Below are 6,000 nucleotides of genomic sequence, written 5' to 3' on the forward strand. Positions count from 1 at the left end.
GAGAAGGTTTTCGTCCAGGATATCCCTGTTCTTGGCCGTATTCATCTTTCCCTCGATTGCAACCAGTTGTCCTGTCCCTGCAGCTGAAAAACACCCCCACAGCATGATGCTGCCACCACCTGGGTGCCTGGGTTTTCTCCACACATACCGCTTAGAATTAAAGCCAAAAAGTTTTATCTTGGTCTCATCAGACCAGAGAATCTTATTTCTCACCATCTTGGAGTCCTTCAGGTGTTTTTTTTTTTTAGCAAATTCCATGCAGGCTTTCATGTGTCTTGCACTGAGGAGAGGCTTCCGTTGGGCCACTCTGCCATAAAGCCCCGACTGGTGGAGGGCTGCAGTGATGGTTGACCTTCTACAACTTTCTCCCGACTGCATCTCTGGAGCTCAGCCACAGTGATCTTTGGGTTCTTCTTTACCTCTCTCACCAAGGCTCTTCTCCCCCGATAGCTCAGTTTTGCTGGACGGCCAGCTCTAAGAAGGGTTCTGGTCGTCCCAAACGTCTTCCATTTAAGGATTATGGAGGCCACTGTGCTCTTAGGAACCTTAAGTGCAGCAGAATTTTTTTGTAGCCTTGGCCAGATTTGCGCCTTGCCGCAATTCTGTCTCTGAGCTCTTCAGGCAGTTCCTTTGACCTCATGATTCTCATTTGCTCTGACATGCACTGTGAGCTGTAAGGTCCTATATAGACAGGTGTGTGGCTTTCCTAATCAAGTCCAATCAGTATAATCAAACACAGCTGGACTCAAATGAAGGTGTAGAACCATCTCAAGGATGATCAGAAGAAATGGACAGCACCTGAGTTAAATATATGAGTGTCACCGCAAAGGGTCTGCATACTTAGGACCATGTGATATTTCAGGTTTTTTTTTTGTTTTTTTTTTAAGAAATCTGAAAAAATGTCAACAATTCTGTGTTTTTACTGTCAATATGGGGTGCTGTGTGTACATTAATGAGGAAAAAATGAACTTAAAGAGGAGTTTCAGTCAAAAAAAAAAAAGTCAGCAGCTACAAATACTGCAGCTGCTGACTTTTAATTGGACACTTACCTGTCCCAGGGTCCAGTGATGCGGGGGATCGAAGCCCCACTCGTCTCCCCCTCCGTTCAGCGGCGCAGGCATTGCAACTGTGGGCGCCAGGCTGTGGCTTCACAGCCTGGCACCCACTGCGCATGCGGCGTCGTGATTGGCCGCTCAGTCACCTGGGACCTGTAATGGGTCCCAGATGATTGACAGGAGGGAGGGAGCAGAGCCAAGCCCTTCCTGTGAAGTGATGTCACCAGTCCAGGCACTGGAAGAGGCAGACTACAAGGGACCCCCTAGCAACAGGCATTTAGAGGTAAGTAAAAAAAATATATATATATCCAAATGTTTTTTTGTATTTTTTTTTTTTTTTTTAGGATTTTTCATGTAGTTTTGTTTTTTTGGGTGGAACCCCACTTTAAATGATTTTAGCAAATGGCTGCAATATAACTGAGTGAAAAATTTAAGGGGGTCTGAATACTTTCCTTCGCTGTACCTCCTAAAATGGTTTCTATATGCAGCTATCTGAATCAGCCTGGTTTTGGAGGCCAGGCCCCACTGGACTGGATGTTACGTGGGTTAGCCTGAAATGTGAACTTCAAACATTGGGCTTAGTATTGTACAATAGTGTAAGCAGAGTGCTTTTCATGGCATCAACCTCATCTCTGAAGACAATTGGGAGTAGGCTGGACAGGCCAAGCATTGGGAGCTAATTACTAATAATGTTGGTTGCAAAAATCTGAGTTGCTGGTTAGTGTTTTACACGCATAAAATGTTATTTTGAAAGTGGTTACAATTCCAATCTGGGAGCTAGATATTTTTTTTTACTTATATACACGTGCACGCAAATACGCACAAAATAGCAAGTAATTTTATCCAGGAATATTGATGTTCAAACATCTGTACCATGTACAAGTACCCTAAACTGTTGTAGCCTGTACTAGTATGTGGCCTAGACATAGCAGAGCCAGCAACCTCAGACAGAATTAAAAATGGAGGCAAATTGGGTATCTGGCGCTCCAGAAGGCAATGCCCTTAGTTTGTAATAATGTACATATTAGTCAGTCTTTAGGAAAAAACAAAGTTGAACCACGGTAAGGGGGTGATTTAAAAAGAGGCAGCCATCCTCAGAGTGTGTCCAGCAACTCTGCAAAACATATAAAAGAAACAGAGCGCACACACACACACACACACTTAAGTGTAGTATTAAAACAATATTATTTATTGACCAAGATTAAAAACACTTACAAGATATAAGTGGGAGTCATGCTCTACATAAGTATGTAGTCTTGGCAGTTCTACTGTGTCCCACAGGTTCCTCGCACGATCCGGGTAGCTGGGAGAGGTTCTGGTGTGATGTTGTGCTGAATAAGCTGTATATTCAGGAAAACCAGGAAGTAGTCAGCTCCATGCTGTCCAGCTTGAACCAGAAGAGGAAATGATGTAACCAGCGGGGGGCGGGCAGAAGGGGTCAGGACTATCTCTGTGGAATGAAAGGTTATGCGCTTGGAGCTCACAGCTCCTTTTACACCCACCTGGGCATGACGTCTGCAGCCGTAGAACTACATACGGTCAGCGGATCAAAGGCAGCAGTATGAAGGAATTATAATCTAATATTTTTTCCGAAATTCCTTCATCCCGTTGCCTTTGGTCTGCTGACCCTATGTACTTATATGGCTGCGGACGGTGTATTTAATGATGCTCTCCTCCAGAGAACAGGCCAGTAGAAGGAGCTGTGAGCTCCGAGTGCGTAGCCTTTCATTCCACAAAGACAGTCTGACCCCTTCCTCCCGCCCCCCACTGGTGACATCATTTCCTCTTCTGGTTCAAGCTGGACAGCATGGAGCTGATTACTTCCTGGTTTTCCTGAATGTACAGCTATTCAGTACAACATCACACCAGAACCTCTCCCAGCTACCCGGATTGTGCGAGGAGCCTGTGGGACGCAGTAGAACTGCCAGGACTACATACTTATGACGACCATGACTCCCACTTATATCTTGTGTTTTTAATCTTGTGCAATAAATATTGTTTTAATACTACACTTAAAGGCGCACCTCCCCCCCCATTTCTTTCAGACAGAATTAAAGGGAGCAAACCCTGCACTTACTGTGGCAAAAAATCTTTGCACTCCAGGAAGGAAGGGATTAGGTAAACACACACCCCCCAATCAAGGATAGGGCTACACAACTGTTAGACCACAGCCATGTTTAGCACCTTGCAGTTAACGCAATGCACCATATGCCAAGGTGAGAGCCCCTGAAGTTACATACAGGCTGTCCCCGCATCTTCATCCAAACAGGGTCTGGGCATGATCCCAGAAGGCTCAGTTGAGTTGACTAATCCAGAAAATTGGTGGCTATAATGCAGCCAGGAATCTTGAACGAAAAATCAACTTAGAGAAAATATCTTCACAGAAAGAGGTAATCTTCTCTCAGTAGACCCAACCTAATGACAATAGCAAAAAAAACCTTAGTGGGAATGGTTATATAGGGGATACCCTACAGTCACCTGAAGGTACTGTAGCTGTGTATAACCCAGGATTAAAGACTAATGATCCTTTGTCCTGCAGGACTATGAAATTAAGCCGGCTGTAAATGGTACGAATCTCTGCTGGTTCATAAGGAATCGGCTGAGATTCAAACTGTTGATGGGCAATCTGAATGTAACAATTTGATCGATCAGCTTGGGTAGAACCAGCTTCCCAGATTCTCTTGCGATTATTGCTAGAGGCTGCTATCGCAAGGACAGCTTCCCCTGCCAGGAGAATACAATTGCTTGTCAGCGGGGATAACCGTCAACACTATCTGTGTTGATGGGGGAATTGTTTGGTTTCAGGAAAGAAATGCACACTGTAGGGCAGGCCTTAGAGACACATGCTGGGTGGGAGGAAGGGTTATATAGGGGCTGGCTTACAAGTTTTCTCTTTGTAGGGTGGTTCAGGACCATGTTCCTGTGCGACTCAGTGTAGTGCAATTTTCAGCCCATTCATTTGAATTGCACCAAGAGGTAGTGCATGCACTACTGTTCCAAAATGCACTGCACATGAGTACCATGCAATCTGTGTCTGGATTATATTGACATGCGCAGCCCTGCCAGTGTCCAAACATCCTGTAAATGGCAGTATAACCGACTGCATCTGAATTTGTGTCCCTTGATGGATACGAAAACATAAAATGGTTTCACAAATTTACTTTAAAGGACAGCTATCACAAATTAAATATAAGGGACACCAAGCAAATGCACTGCATAAATCACATTTTACAATTTTACTGAAAATTCACTATTTTTTTCTGCACCCTCTGTATAACCAGGAAGATGATTTTTTTTTTTTACTGGGATCAGGTCAACAGCTTCCTGCATCATCTGCCCGGACACCGAACAACCACCAGGGTGACAATGCGAATTCACTTGTCGATGAGCAGGTAGGAGACCCAGGATATTGACTACAACTATACAATTGCAAGTATTTTGGTAAGTACAATGGTTCATATATATATTTTCCAGTGGAAATGGAGATCCACGCCAGTATTCTTCCCCCAGACAGCTGCCTATGAACACCATAGAGATTAGACATCTCCACAATGCTTCGCATGCTAGAGCTTTGCTCAAAGCTGGACTTTTACAGAAACAGTCGTGATTTGCCTGTGCTATTTTGTTCTGACAGGGGGACAGACCCCTCCCCGCCAGAGCACTCTCAGCCATTAGCTGGGAGCTGGCAGACCTTTTTCGGCCATGACGCTTCGACAGAAGCCAGCCGTTCAGTCTGTTGGACTGGCTGCCATACACACAGGCCGAATGTCGGCCGGTTTCTATTGAACCGGCTGATGCTGCCCAATATTCGGCCCACGTGTACTAGGCTTTACACTCTAGAATCCTTAATTCACGTGCTGCATGTTTGCTCGGGCTTAGTGAATCGGCCATATACACTATGGGGGAGATTTACTATACCTGGTGCACACAAAATCTGGTGCAGCTGTGCATGGTAGCCAATCAGCTTCTAACTTCAGTTAGTTCAATTAAGCTTTGACAATAATACCTGGAAGCCGATTGGTTTCTACGCACAGCTACACCAGTTTTAGTAAATCACCCCCAAGAGGTTAACTGAAAGACACAGCACACAAGAATACCTTAAAAACAACCCTCTGCTTAAAGAGTGAACATTACATATTTAAAAAATCCTATCCATTTAGTAAGCATAATAATACATGACAAAAACATTTCTATTTAAACCAATCCATAAGAGACATGGATGCTACCATTGCCAAGCCTCCTGATGCTAGTTGTCTGGCTAGTACATCAGCTAGTGCATCTTTACAGGGGTAGAAGACTTTAAACATTAAAAAAAAAATTGCTGACAGGCAGGGTTTTTCTTTTCAGTCTCTTCTGTAATAAATGCCCCCCCCCCGCCCATTTATGTGTCCAGAGAAAGCGAACCCGGAAGACAGGGCAAGGATGGAAGCGCCTGTGACAAGCGGGGTCTTTACGAGGATAAATGACTGCACAGTACATACAGATAGAGAGCCTTTTTGTTATTTCTGCAGCATTGTGGACTGACTTTGATCTCCTGATATAGAGTACGGCCATCCTGACTGTGGGCATCTAAAGCCCGCTGGGACTCTTTCGGGATTAGGTGTATGCTGGCTATCCAGCATGCACCTCCCGATCTCACACATGTGCAGTGGGAATGAAGCGTGCCCCACTGTATTCCGGCCAGGTTGCCATAGACTGCCAAAATACAAAATTCCCATTTGAAAAAATGGCACCTATCACCACCAAGCATCGTGTCATTTCTGGTTTTGAAATAAGGTAATACTAGCTGTGGGGGATGCCCACTGACACCTAGGACTGATGACACAGCAATCCCAGGAGCCAGTGGGAAAGGGGAAATGGCGTACCTCGCTGCGGTGAGGTAGGACGGAAGTACAGCTTCAAGACATCTGAAAAAGACAAAAAAATATAGATCTAAAAAGAGTGG

This window comes from Aquarana catesbeiana, linkage group LG05, assembly GCF_042186555.1.
Source record: "Aquarana catesbeiana isolate 2022-GZ linkage group LG05, ASM4218655v1, whole genome shotgun sequence".
Lineage (NCBI taxonomy): Eukaryota > Metazoa > Chordata > Amphibia > Anura > Ranidae > Aquarana > Aquarana catesbeiana.